This window comes from Hyla sarda, unplaced genomic scaffold (genome assembly GCF_029499605.1).
Source record: "Hyla sarda isolate aHylSar1 unplaced genomic scaffold, aHylSar1.hap1 scaffold_1129, whole genome shotgun sequence".
Classification (NCBI taxonomy): Eukaryota; Metazoa; Chordata; class Amphibia; order Anura; family Hylidae; genus Hyla; species Hyla sarda.
The window spans coordinates 70,585-82,645 of record NW_026607750.1 but is presented as its reverse complement, the minus strand read 5'-3'; the positions used below and the strand labels follow the sequence as shown (position 1 = coordinate 82,645).

The 12,061-nt window shown below is 41.9% G+C and overlaps 24 non-coding genes across 24 annotated transcripts; 16 read left to right on the top strand and 8 right to left on the bottom strand.

Annotated features, from left to right (window-relative positions):
- Nucleotides 1-182: 182 nt before the first annotated feature.
- TRNAS-GCU (transfer RNA serine (anticodon GCU)) lies at nt 183-264 on the bottom strand. Its single transcript has one exon. It is a non-coding gene; the product is annotated as a tRNA-Ser (tRNA).
- Nucleotides 265-492: 228 nt separating this feature from the next.
- Nucleotides 493-566, top strand: TRNAT-AGU (transfer RNA threonine (anticodon AGU)). Its single transcript has one exon. It is a non-coding gene; the product is annotated as a tRNA-Thr (tRNA).
- A 633-nt stretch (nt 567-1,199) lies between these two features.
- TRNAT-UGU (transfer RNA threonine (anticodon UGU)) lies at nt 1,200-1,273 on the top strand. Its single transcript has one exon. It is a non-coding gene; the product is annotated as a tRNA-Thr (tRNA).
- A 377-nt stretch (nt 1,274-1,650) lies between these two features.
- Nucleotides 1,651-1,732, bottom strand: TRNAS-GCU (transfer RNA serine (anticodon GCU)). Its single transcript has one exon. It is a non-coding gene; the product is annotated as a tRNA-Ser (tRNA).
- Nucleotides 1,733-1,960: 228 nt separating this feature from the next.
- Nucleotides 1,961-2,034, top strand: TRNAT-AGU (transfer RNA threonine (anticodon AGU)). Its single transcript has one exon. It is a non-coding gene; the product is annotated as a tRNA-Thr (tRNA).
- Nucleotides 2,035-2,635: 601 nt separating this feature from the next.
- On the top strand, nt 2,636-2,709 carry TRNAT-UGU (transfer RNA threonine (anticodon UGU)). The gene has a single exon. It is a non-coding gene; the product is annotated as a tRNA-Thr (tRNA).
- A 377-nt stretch (nt 2,710-3,086) lies between these two features.
- Nucleotides 3,087-3,168, bottom strand: TRNAS-GCU (transfer RNA serine (anticodon GCU)). Its single transcript has one exon. It is a non-coding gene; the product is annotated as a tRNA-Ser (tRNA).
- A 228-nt stretch (nt 3,169-3,396) lies between these two features.
- On the top strand, nt 3,397-3,470 carry TRNAT-AGU (transfer RNA threonine (anticodon AGU)). The gene has a single exon. It is a non-coding gene; the product is annotated as a tRNA-Thr (tRNA).
- A 625-nt stretch (nt 3,471-4,095) lies between these two features.
- On the top strand, nt 4,096-4,169 carry TRNAT-UGU (transfer RNA threonine (anticodon UGU)). The gene has a single exon. It is a non-coding gene; the product is annotated as a tRNA-Thr (tRNA).
- A 362-nt stretch (nt 4,170-4,531) lies between these two features.
- TRNAS-GCU (transfer RNA serine (anticodon GCU)) lies at nt 4,532-4,613 on the bottom strand. Its single transcript has one exon. It is a non-coding gene; the product is annotated as a tRNA-Ser (tRNA).
- A 228-nt stretch (nt 4,614-4,841) lies between these two features.
- TRNAT-AGU (transfer RNA threonine (anticodon AGU)) lies at nt 4,842-4,915 on the top strand. Its single transcript has one exon. It is a non-coding gene; the product is annotated as a tRNA-Thr (tRNA).
- Nucleotides 4,916-6,163: 1,248 nt separating this feature from the next.
- TRNAT-UGU (transfer RNA threonine (anticodon UGU)) lies at nt 6,164-6,237 on the top strand. Its single transcript has one exon. It is a non-coding gene; the product is annotated as a tRNA-Thr (tRNA).
- Nucleotides 6,238-6,614: 377 nt separating this feature from the next.
- Nucleotides 6,615-6,696, bottom strand: TRNAS-GCU (transfer RNA serine (anticodon GCU)). The gene has a single exon. It is a non-coding gene; the product is annotated as a tRNA-Ser (tRNA).
- Nucleotides 6,697-6,924: 228 nt separating this feature from the next.
- Nucleotides 6,925-6,998, top strand: TRNAT-AGU (transfer RNA threonine (anticodon AGU)). Its single transcript has one exon. It is a non-coding gene; the product is annotated as a tRNA-Thr (tRNA).
- Nucleotides 6,999-7,598: 600 nt separating this feature from the next.
- On the top strand, nt 7,599-7,672 carry TRNAT-UGU (transfer RNA threonine (anticodon UGU)). Its single transcript has one exon. It is a non-coding gene; the product is annotated as a tRNA-Thr (tRNA).
- A 377-nt stretch (nt 7,673-8,049) lies between these two features.
- Nucleotides 8,050-8,131, bottom strand: TRNAS-GCU (transfer RNA serine (anticodon GCU)). Its single transcript has one exon. It is a non-coding gene; the product is annotated as a tRNA-Ser (tRNA).
- A 228-nt stretch (nt 8,132-8,359) lies between these two features.
- Nucleotides 8,360-8,433, top strand: TRNAT-AGU (transfer RNA threonine (anticodon AGU)). The gene has a single exon. It is a non-coding gene; the product is annotated as a tRNA-Thr (tRNA).
- Nucleotides 8,434-9,081: 648 nt separating this feature from the next.
- On the top strand, nt 9,082-9,155 carry TRNAT-UGU (transfer RNA threonine (anticodon UGU)). Its single transcript has one exon. It is a non-coding gene; the product is annotated as a tRNA-Thr (tRNA).
- A 377-nt stretch (nt 9,156-9,532) lies between these two features.
- TRNAS-GCU (transfer RNA serine (anticodon GCU)) lies at nt 9,533-9,614 on the bottom strand. Its single transcript has one exon. It is a non-coding gene; the product is annotated as a tRNA-Ser (tRNA).
- Nucleotides 9,615-9,842: 228 nt separating this feature from the next.
- Nucleotides 9,843-9,916, top strand: TRNAT-AGU (transfer RNA threonine (anticodon AGU)). Its single transcript has one exon. It is a non-coding gene; the product is annotated as a tRNA-Thr (tRNA).
- Nucleotides 9,917-10,549: 633 nt separating this feature from the next.
- On the top strand, nt 10,550-10,623 carry TRNAT-UGU (transfer RNA threonine (anticodon UGU)). Its single transcript has one exon. It is a non-coding gene; the product is annotated as a tRNA-Thr (tRNA).
- A 377-nt stretch (nt 10,624-11,000) lies between these two features.
- Nucleotides 11,001-11,082, bottom strand: TRNAS-GCU (transfer RNA serine (anticodon GCU)). Its single transcript has one exon. It is a non-coding gene; the product is annotated as a tRNA-Ser (tRNA).
- Nucleotides 11,083-11,310: 228 nt separating this feature from the next.
- Nucleotides 11,311-11,384, top strand: TRNAT-AGU (transfer RNA threonine (anticodon AGU)). The gene has a single exon. It is a non-coding gene; the product is annotated as a tRNA-Thr (tRNA).
- Nucleotides 11,385-11,985: 601 nt separating this feature from the next.
- TRNAT-UGU (transfer RNA threonine (anticodon UGU)) lies at nt 11,986-12,059 on the top strand. Its single transcript has one exon. It is a non-coding gene; the product is annotated as a tRNA-Thr (tRNA).
- The last annotated feature ends 2 nt before the right edge of the window (nt 12,060-12,061 follow it).

Here is a 12,061-nt window from a genome sequence, read left to right as displayed (position 1 = left end):
GAAAAACAATGCAGGATTACTAATGCCAGGTTGATAGGTCACATGAGGCACGTTTCTGAATCAAAAATAGAAAACTGCCATGGTGGGAGCATCCACTGCATATGCTGACAATAAAGAATCTACAAGGCAAGTTGCAAAGAATCTACTAGGCAAGCTGCAAAGTGGTAAAAAGTAGAAGAAACCGACAAGGATGGGATTTGAACCCATGCATGCAGAGCACAATGGATTAGCAGTCCATCGCCTTAACCACTCGGCCACCTCGTCTACATAAGTCCCTACCTCCAGGTGATAGATTCTGAGAACAGGGTCAAAAAGTTTTTTGCTGCATTTTTATTGAAGGTCACAGATCAGGCACTGGCTGAGGGGACCGTAACTCCAAGTTGGTGAAAAAATGCAAGCTGCAACCACTCCATCAATGCACAACATTTAGTAGAAATTTGAATCATTGAGTAAGAAATTCCCATTTTCTGGCTTTTCTGCTGGACTTCATGTGGTGCTGTGGCTTAGTTGGTTAAAGCGCCTGTCTAGTAAACAGGAGATCCTGAGTTCAAATCTCAGCAGTGCCTTTTTTTCCCCTAAATTTTAAGCTTTTCATACCAAAAAGCAGATGTTCAATCCTATCTGACATCAATATTGTCCATCCCACAGCCCTAAGACAGTCCGAGCAAAGTCAAAAATATGGATGCTGGCTAAACGCCCAAAAGAAAGAAATGTCCTCATCTTCTTTATAGGATAGCATTAAGCACCATGCAAGAGGAATTGGAAAACAAGGCAGGATTTCTAAGGCCTGGTTGATAGGTCACGTAACGCACCCTTCTGGATTGGAAATAGAAAACTCCCATGCCTGCAAAGACAATAAAAAATCTACAAAGCAAGATACCAAGTTGGAAAAGGCATGCAGAGCACAATGGATTAGCCGTCCATCGACTTAACCCCTCGGCCACCTCGTCTTTAAAAGGCAACCACTCCAGGTGAGACATTCTGACAACATGATCAACAAGTCTTTGGCTGCATTTTCATTGAAGGTCACATATTAAGCACTGGCTGAATGGACCGTAACTTAAAAAATGCAAGCTGCAACTGCTCCGTCAATATACAGCATTTTGTAGACATTTTAATCATTGCATAGCAATTCCCATTTTCTGACTTTCTGACTTTTTGGCTTTTTGGCTTTTTGGCTTTTTGGCATTGGTTGTCATGGCGCTGTGGCTTAGTTGGTTAAAGCGTCTGTCTTGTAAACAGGAGATCCTGAGTTCGAATCTCAGCAGTGCCTTTCTTTCTTTGCAATTTTGAGCTTTTCATACCAAGAAGTAGACGTTCAATCATATGTGACTTCAAACTTGTCTATCCCACAGTCCTAAGAATGTCCGAGCAAAGTCAAAAATATGTATGCTGGCTGAATGCCCAAAAGAAGGAAATGTCCTCATCTTCTTTATTGGATAGTATTAAGCACCATGCAAGAGAAATGGAAAAACAATGCAGGATTACTAATGCCAGGTTGATAGGTCACATGAGGCACGTTTCTGAATCAAAAATAGAAAACTGCCATGGTGGGAGCATCCACTGCATATGCTGACAATAAAGAATCTACAAGGCAAGTTGCAAAGAATCTACTAGGCAAGCTGCAAAGTGGTAAAAAGTAGAAGAAACCGATGAGGATGGGATTTGAACCCATGCATGCAGAGCACAATGGATTAGCAGTCCATTGCCTTTACCCCTCGGCCACCTCGTCTACATAAGGCCCTACCTCCAGGTGATAGATTCTGAGAACAGGGTCAAAAAGTTTTTTGCTGCATTTTTATTGAAGGTCACAGATCAGGCACTGGCTGAGGGGACCGTAACTCCAAGTTGGTGAAAAAATGCAAGCTGCAACCACTCCATCAATGCACAACATTTAGTAGAAATTTGAATCATTGCGTAAGAAATTCCCATTTTCTGGCTTTTCTGCTGGACTTGATGTGGTGCTGTGGCTTAGTTGGTTAAAGCGTCTGTCTAGTAAACAGGAGATCCTGAGTTCAAATCTCAGCAGTGCCTTTTTTCCCCCTAAATTTTAAGCTTTTCATACCAAAAAGCAGATGTTCAATCCTATCTGACATCAATATTGACCATCCCACAGCCCTAAGACAGTCCGAGCAAAGTCAAAAATATGGATGCTGGCTAAACGTCCAAAAGAAAGAAATGTCCTCATCTTCTTTATAGGATAGCATTAAGCACCATGCAAGAGGAATTGGAAAACAAGGCAGGATTTCTAAGGCCTGGTTGATAGGTCACGTAACGCACCCTTCTTGATTGGAAATAGAAAACTCCCATGCCTGCAAAGACAATAAAAAATCTTCAAAGCAAGATACCAAGTTGGAAAAGGCATGCAAAGCACAATGGATTAGCCGTCCATCGACTTAACCCCTCGGCCACCTCGTCTTTAAAAGGCAACCACTCCAGGTGAGACATTCTGACAACATGATCAACAAGTCTTTGGCTGCATTTTCATTGAAGGTAACATATTAAGCACTGGCTGAATGGACCGTAACTCAAAAAATGCAAGCTGCAACTGCTCCGTCAATATACAGCATTTTGTATACATTTTAATCATTGCATAGCAATTCCCATTTTCTGACTTTAAGGAAAGGGTTGTCATGGCGCTGTGGCTTAGTTGGTTAAAGCGCCTGTCTTGTAAACAGGAGATCCTGAGTTCGAATCTCAGCAGTGCCTTTCTTTCTTTGCAATTTTGAGCTTTTCATACCAAGAAGTAGACGTTCAATCATATGTGACTTCAAACTTGTCTATCCCACAGTCCTAAGAATGTCCGAGCAAAGTCAAAAATATGTATGCTGGCTGAATGCCCAATAGAAGGAAATGTCCTCATCTTCTTTATTGGATAGTATTAAGCACCATGCAAGAGAAATGGAAAAACAATGCAGGATTACTAATGCCAGGTTGATAGGTCACATGAGGCACGTTTCTGAATCAAAAATAGAAAACTGCCATGGTGGGAGCATCCACTGCATATGCTGACAATAAAGAATCTACAAGGCAAGTTGCAAAGAATCTACTAGGCAAGCTGCAAAGTGGTAAAAGGTAGAAGGAACCGACGAGGATGGGATTTGAACCCATGCATGCAGAGCACAATGGATTAGCAGTCCATCGCCTTAACCACTCGGCCACCTCGTCTACATAAGTCCCTACCTCCAGGTGATAGATTCTGAGAACAGGGTCAAAAAGTTTTTTGCTGCATTTTTATTGAAGGTCACAGATCAGGCACTAGCTGAGGGGACCGTAACTCCAAGTTGGTGAAAAAATGCAAGCTGCAACCACTCCATCAATGCACAACATTTAGTAGAAATTTGAATCATTGCGTAAGAAATTCCCATTTTCTGGCTTTTCTGCTGGACTTCACTTGGCGCTGTGGCTTAGGTGGTTAAAGCGCCTGTCTAGTAAACAGGAGATCCTGAGTTCAAATCTCAGCAGTGCCTTTTTTTCCCCTAAATTTTAAGCTTTTCATACCAAAAAGCAGATGTTCAATCCTATCTGACATCAATATTGTCCATCCCACAGCCCTAAGACAGTCCGAGCAAAGTCAAAAATATGGATGCTGGCTAAACGCCCAAAAGAAAGAAATGTCCTCATCTTCTTTATAGGATAGCATTAAGCACCATGCAAGAGGAATTGGAAAACAAGGCAGGATTTCTAAGGCCTGGTTGATAGGTCACGTAACGCACCCTTCTGGATTGGAAATAGAAAACTCCCATGCCTGCAAAGACAATAAAAAATCTACAAAGCAAGATACCAAGTTGGAAAAGGCATGCAGAGCACAATGGATTAGCCGTCCATCGACTTAACCCCTCGGCCACCTCGTCTTTAAAAGGCAACCACTCCAGGTGAGACATTCTGACAACATGATCAACAAGTCTTTGGCTGCATTTTCATTGAAGGTCACATATTAAGCACTGGCTGAATGGACCGTAACTTAAAAAATGCAAGCTGCAACTGCTCCGTCAATATACAGCATTTTGTAGACATTTTAATCATTGCATAGCAATTCCCATTTTCTGACTTTCTGACTTTTTGACTTTTTGACTTTTTGGCATTGGTTGTCATGGCGCTGTGGCTTAGTTGGTTAAAGCGCCTGTCTTGTAAACAGGAGATCCTGAGTTCGAATCTCAGCAGTGCCTTTCTTTCTTTGCAATTTTGAGCTTTTCATACCAAGAAGTAGACGTTCAATCATATGTGACTTCAAACTTGTCTATCCCACAGTCCTAAGAATGTCCGAGCAAAGTCAAAAATATTTATGCTGGCTGAATGCCCAAAAGAAGGAAATGTCCTCATCTTCTTTGCACCATGCAAGAGAAATGGAAAAACAATGCAGGATTACTAATGCCAGGTTGATAGGTCACATGAGGCACGTTTCTGAATCAAAAATAGAAAACTGCCATGGTGGGAGCATCCACTGCATATGCTGACAATAAAGAATCTACAAGGCAAGTTGCAAAGAATCTACTAGGCAAGCTGCAAAGTGGTAAAAGGTAGAAGGAACCGACAAGGATGGGATTTGAACCCATGCATGCAGAGCACAATGGATTAGCAGTCCATCGCCTTAACCACTCGGCCACCTCGTCTACATAAGTCCCTACCTCCAGGTGATAGATTCTGAGAACAGGGTCAAAAAGTTTTTTGCTGCATTTTTATTGAAGGTCACAGATCAGGCACTAGCTGAGGGGACCGTAACTCCAAGTTGGTGAAAAAATGCAAGCTGCAACCACTCCATCAATGCACAACATTTAGTAGAAATTTGAATCATTGCGTAAGAAATTCCCATTTTCTGGCTTTTCTGCTGGACTTCACTTGGCGCTGTGGCTTAGGTGGTTAAAGCGCCTGTCTAGTAAACAGGAGATCCTGAGTTCAAATCTCAGCAGTGCCTTTTTTTCCCCTAAATTTTAAGCTTTTCATACCAAAAAGCAGATGTTCAATCCTATCTGACATCAATATTGTCCATCCCACAGCCCTAAGACAGTCCGAGCAAAGTCAAAAATATGGATGCTGGCTAAACGCCCAAAAGAAAGAAATGTCCTCATCTTCTTTATAGGATAGCATTAAGCACCATGCAAGAGGAATTGGAAAACAAGGCAGGATTTCTAAGGCCTGGTTGATAGGTCACGTAACGCACCCTTCTGGATTGGAAATAGAAAACTCCCATGCCTGCAAAGACAATAAAAAATCTACAAAGCAAGATACCAAGTTGGAAAAGGCATGCAGAGCACAATGGATTAGCCGTCCATCGACTTAACCCCTCGGCCACCTCGTCTTTAAAAGGCAACCACTCCAGGTGAGACATTCTGACAACATGATCAACAAGTCTTTGGCTGCATTTTCATTGAAGGTCACATATTAAGCACTGGCTGAATGGACCGTAACTTAAAAAATGCAAGCTGCAACTGCTCCGTCAATATACAGCATTTTGTAGACATTTTAATCATTGCATAGCAATTCCCATTTTCTGACTTTCTGACTTTTTGGCTTTTTGGCATTGGTTGTCATGGCGCTGCGGCTTAGTTGGTCTTGTAAACAGGAGATCCTGAGTTCGAATCTCAGCAGTGCCTTTCTTTCTTTGCAATTTTGAGCTTTTCATACCAAGAAGTAGACGTTCAATCATTTATGACTTCAAACTTGTCTATCCCACAGTCCTAAGAATGTCCGAGCAAAGTCAAAAATATGTATGCTGGCTGAATGCCCAAAAGAAGGAAATGTCCTCATCTTCTTTATTGGATAGTATTAAGGATTTCTAAGGCCTGGTTGATAGGTCACGTAACGCACCCTTCTGGATTGGAAATAGAAAACTCCCATGCCTGCAAAGACAATAAAAAATCTTCAAAGCAAGATACCAAGTTGGAAAAGGCATGCAGAGCACAATGGATTAGCCGTCCATCGACTTAACTCCTCGGCCACCTCGTCTTTAAAAGGCAACCACTCCAGGTGAGACATTCTGACAACATGATCAACAAGTCTTTAGCTGCATTTTCATTGAAGGTAACATATTAAGCACTGGCTGAATGGACCGTAACTCAAAAAATGCAAGCTGCAACTGCTCCGTCAATATACAGCATTTTGTATACATTTTACTCATTGCATAGCAATTCCCATTTTCTGACTTTAAGGAAAGGGTTGTCATGGCGCTGTGGCTTAGTTGGTTAAAGCGCCTGTCTTGTAAACAGGAGATCCTGAGTTCGAATCTCAGCAGTGCCTTTCTTTCTTTGCAATTTTGAGCTTTTCATACCAAGAAGTAGACGTTCAATCATATGTGACTTCAAACTTGTCTATCCCACAGTCCTAAGAATGTCCGAGCAAAGTCAAAAATATGTATGCTGGCTGAATGCCCAAAAGAAGGAAATGTCCTCATCTTCTTTATTGGATAGTATTAAGCACCATGCAAGAGAAATGGAAAAACAATGCAGGATTACTAATGCAAGGTTGATAGGTCACATGAGGCACGTTTCTGAATCAAAAATAGAAAACTGCCATGGTGGGAGCATCCACTGCATATGCTGACAATAAAGAATCTACAAGGCAAGTTGCAAAGAATCTACTATTCAAGCTGCAAAGTGGTAAAAGGTAGAAGGAACCGACGAGGATGGGATTTGAACCCATGCATGCAGAGCACAATGGATTAGCAGTCCATCGCCTTAACCACTCGGCCACCTCGTCTACATAAGTACCTACCTCCAGGTGATAGATTCTGAGAACAGGGTCAAAAAGTTTTTTGCTGCATTTTTATTGAAGGTCACAGATCAGGCACTAGCTGAGGGGACCGTAACTCCAAGTTGGTGAAAAAATGCAAGCTGCAACCAATCCATCAATGCACAACATTTAGTAGAAATTTGAATCATTGCGTAAGAAATTCCCATTTTCTGGCTTTTCTGCTGGACTTCACTTGGCGCTGTGGCTTAGGTGGTTAAAGCGCCTGTCTAGTAAACAGGAGATCCTGAGTTCAAATCTCAGCAGTGCCTTTTTTCCCCTAAATTTTAAGCTTTTCATACCAAAAAGCAGATGTTCAATCCTATCTGACATCAATATTGTCCATCCCACAGCCCTAAGACAGTCCGAGCAAAGTCAAAAATATGGATGCTGGCTAAACGCCCAAAAGAAAGAAATGTCCTCATCTTCTTTATAGGATAGCATTAAGCACCATGCAAGAGGAATTGGAAAACAAGGCAGGATTTCTAAGGCCTGGTTGATAGGTCACGTAACGCACCCTTCTGGATTGGAAATAGAAAACTCCCATGCCTGCAAAGACAATAAAAAATCTACAAAGCAAGATACCAAGTTGGAAAAGGCATGCAGAGCACAATGGATTAGCCGTCCATCGACTTAACCCCTCGGCCACCTCGTCTTTAAAAGGCAACCACTCCAGGTGAGACATTCTGACAACATGATCAACAAGTCTTTGGCTGCATTTTCATTGAAGGTCACATATTAAGCACTGGCTGAATGGACCGTAACTCAAAAAATGCAAGCTGCAACTGCTCCGTCAATATACAGCATTTTGTATACATTTTAATCATTGCATAGCAATTCCCATTTTCTGACTTTAAGGAAAGGGTTGTCATGGCGCTGTGGCTTAGTTGGTTAAAGCGCCTGTCTTGTAAACAGGAGATCCTGAGTTCGAATCTCAGCAGTGCCTTTCTTTCTTTGCAATTTTGAGCTTTTCATACCAAGAAGTAGACGTTCAATCATATGTGACTTCAAACTTGTCTATCCCACAGTCCTAAGAATGTCCGAGCAAAGTCAAAAATATGTATGCTGGCTGAATGCCCAAAAGAAGGAAATGTCCTCATCTTCTTTATTGGATAGTATTAAGCACCATGCAAGAGAAATGGAAAAACAATGCAGGATTACTAATGCCAGGTTGATAGGTCACATGAGGCACGTTTCTGAATCAAAAATAGAAAACTGCCATGGTGGGAGCATCCACTGCATATGCTGACAATAAAGAATCTACAAGGCAAGTTGCAAAGAATCTACTATTCAAGCTGCAAAGTGGTAAAAGGTAGAAGGAACCGACGAGGATGGGATTTGAACCCATGCATGCAGAGCACAATGGATTAGCAGTCCATCGCCTTAACCACTCGGCCACCTCGTCTACATAAGTACCTACCTCCAGGTGATAGATTCTGAGAACAGGGTCAAAAAGTTTTTTGCTGCATTTTTATTGAAGGTCACAGATCAGGCACTAGCTGAGGGGACCGTAACTCCAAGTTGGTGAAAAAATGCAAGCTGCAACCAATCCATCAATGCACAACATTTAGTAGAAATTTGAATCATTGCGTAAGAAATTCCCATTTTCTGGCTTTTCTGCTGGACTTCACTTGGCGCTGTGGCTTGGGTGGTTAAAGCGCCTGTCTAGTAAACAGGAGATCCTGAGTTCAAATCTCAGCAGTGCCTTTTTTCCCCTAAATTTTAAGCTTTTCATACCAAAAAGCAGATGTTCAATCCTATCTGACATCAATATTGTCCATCCCACAGCCCTAAGACAGTCCGAGCAAAGTCAAAAATATGGATGCTGGCTAAACGCCCAAAAGAAAGAAATGTCCTCATCTTCTTTATAGGATAGCATTAAGCACCATGCAAGAGGAATTGGAAAACAAGGCAGGATTTCTAAGGCCTGGTTGATAGGTCACGTAACGCAACCTTCTGGATTGGAAATAGAAAACCCCCATGCCTGCAAAGACAATAAAAAATCTACAAAGCAAGATACCAAGTTGGAAAAGGCATGCAGAGCACAATGGATTAGCCGTCCATCGACTTAACCCCTCGGCCACCTCGTCTTTAAAAGGCAACCACTCCAGGTGAGACATTCTGACAACATGATCAACAAGTCTTTGGCTGCATTTTCATTGAAGGTCACATATTAAGCACTGGCTGAATGGACCGTAACTCAAAAAATGCAAGCTGCAACTGCTCCGTCAATATACAGCATTTTGTAGACATTTTAATCATTGCATAGCAATTCCCATTTTCTGACTTTCTGACTTTTTGGCTTTTTGGCTTTTTGGCTTTTTGGCTTTTTGGCTTTTTGGCATTGGTTGTCTTGGCGCTGTGGCTTAGTTGGTTAAAGCGTCTGTCTTGTAAACAGGAGATCCTGAGTTCGAATCTCAGCAGTGCCTTTCTTTCTTTGCAATTTTGAGCTTTTCATACCAAGAAGTAGACGTTCAATCATATGTGACTTCAAACTTGTCTATCCCACAGTCCTAAGAATGTCCGAGCAAAGTCAAAAATATGTATGCTGGCTGAATGCCCAAAAGAAGGAAATGTCCTCATCTTCTTTATTGGATAGTATTAAGCACCATGCAAGAGAAATGGAAAAACAATGCAGGATTACTAATGCCAGGTTGATAGGTCACATGAGGCACGTTTCTGAATCAAAAATAGAAAACTGCCATGGTGGGAGCATCCACTGCATATGCTGACAATAAAGAATCTACAAGGCAAGTTGCAAAGAATCTACTAGGCAAGCTGCAAAGTGGTAAAAAGTAGAAGAAACCGACAAGGATGGGATTTGAACCCATGCATGCAGAGCACAATGGATTAGCAGTCCATCGCCTTAACCACTCGGCCACCTCGTCTACATAAGTCCCTACCTCCAGGTGATAGATTCTGAGAACAGGGTCAAAAAGTTTTTTGCTGCATTTTTATTGAAGGTCACAGATCAGGCACTGGCTGAGGGGACCGTAACTCCAAGTTGGTGAAAAAATGCAAGCTGCAACCACTCCATCAATGCACAACATTTAGTAGAAATTTGAATCATTGAGTAAGAAATTCCCATTTTCTGGCTTTTCTGCTGGACTTCATGTGGTGCTGTGGCTTAGTTGGTTAAAGCGCCTGTCTAGTAAACAGGAGATCCTGAGTTCAAATCTCAGCAGTGCCTTTTTTTCCCCTAAATTTTAAGCTTTTCATACCAAAAAGCAGATGTTCAATCCTATCTGACATCAATATTGTCCATCCCACAGCCCTAAGACAGTCCGAGCAAAGTCAAAAATATGGATGCTGGCTAAACGCCCAAAAGAAAGAAATGTCCTCATCTTCTTTATAGGATAGCATTAAGCACCATGCAAGAGGAATTGGAAAACAAGGCAGGATTTCTAAGGCCTGGTTGATAGGTCACGTAACGCACCCTTCTGGATTGGAAATAGAAAACTCCCATGCCTGCAAAGACAATAAAAAATCTACAAAGCAAGATACCAAGTTGGAAAAGGCATGCAGAGCACAATGGATTAGCCGTCCATCGACTTAACCCCTCGGCCACCTCGTCTTTAAAAGGCAACCACTCCAGGTGAGACATTCTGACAACATGATCAACAAGTCTTTGGCTGCATTTTCATTGAAGGTCACATATTAAGCACTGGCTGAATGGACCGTAACTTAAAAAATGCAAGCTGCAACTGCTCCGTCAATATACAGCATTTTGTAGACATTTTAATCATTGCATAGCAATTCCCATTTTCTGACTTTCTGACTTTTTGGCTTTTTGGCTTTTTGGCTTTTTGGCATTGGTTGTCATGGCGCTGTGGCTTAGTTGGTTAAAGCGTCTGTCTTGTAAACAGGAGATCCTGAGTTCGAATCTCAGCAGTGCCTTTCTTTCTTTGCAATTTTGAGCTTTTCATACCAAGAAGTAGACGTTCAATCATATGTGACTTCAAACTTGTCTATCCCACAGTCCTAAGAATGTCCGAGCAAAGTCAAAAATATGTATGCTGGCTGAATGCCCAAAAGAAGGAAATGTCCTCATCTTCTTTATTGGATAGTATTAAGCACCATGCAAGAGAAATGGAAAAACAATGCAGGATTACTAATGCCAGGTTGATAGGTCACATGAGGCACGTTTCTGAATCAAAAATAGAAAACTGCCATGGTGGGAGCATCCACTGCATATGCTGACAATAAAGAATCTACAAGGCAAGTTGCAAAGAATCTACTAGGCAAGCTGCAAAGTGGTAAAAAGTAGAAGAAACCGATGAGGATGGGATTTGAACCCATGCATGCAGAGCACAATGGATTAGCAGTCCATTGCCTTAACCACTCGGCCACCTCGTCTACATAAGGCCCTACCTCCAGGTGATAGATTCTGAGAACAGGGTCAAAAAGTTTTTTGCTGCATTTTTATTGAAGGTCACAGATCAGGCACTGGCTGAGGGGACCGTAACTCCAAGTTGGTGAAAAAATGCAAGCTGCAACCACTCCATCAATGCACAACATTTAGTAGAAATTTGAATCATTGCGTAAGAAATTCCCATTTTCTGGCTTTTCTGCTGGACTTGATGTGGTGCTGTGGCTTAGTTGGTTAAAGCGTCTGTCTAGTAAACAGGAGATCCTGAGTTCAAATCTCAGCAGTGCCTTTTTTCCCCCTAAATTTTAAGCTTTTCATACCAAAAAGCAGATGTTCAATCCTATCTGACATCAATATTGACCATCCCACAGCCCTAAGACAGTCCGAGCAAAGTCAAAAATATGGATGCTGGCTAAACGTCCAAAAGAAAGAAATGTCCTCATCTTCTTTATAGGATAGCATTAAGCACCATGCAAGAGGAATTGGAAAACAAGGCAGGATTTCTAAGGCCTGGTTGATAGGTCACGTAACGCACCCTTCTTGATTGGAAATAGAAAACTCCCATGCCTGCAAAGACAATAAAAAATCTTCAAAGCAAGATACCAAGTTGGAAAAGGCATGCAAAGCACAATGGATTAGCCGTCCATCGACTTAACCCCTCGGCCACCTCGTCTTTAAAAGGCAACCACTCCAGGTGAGACATTCTGACAACATGATCAACAAGTCTTTGGCTGCATTTTCATTGAAGGTAACATATTAAGCACTGGCTGAATGGACCGTAACTCAAAAAATGCAAGCTGCAACTGCTCCGTCAATATACAGCATTTTGTATACATTTTAATCATTGCATAGCAATTCCCATTTTCTGACTTTAAGGAAAGGGTTGTCATGGCGCTGTGGCTTAGTTGGTTAAAGCGCCTGTCTTGTAAACAGGAGATCCTGAGTTCGAATCTCAGCAGTGCCTTT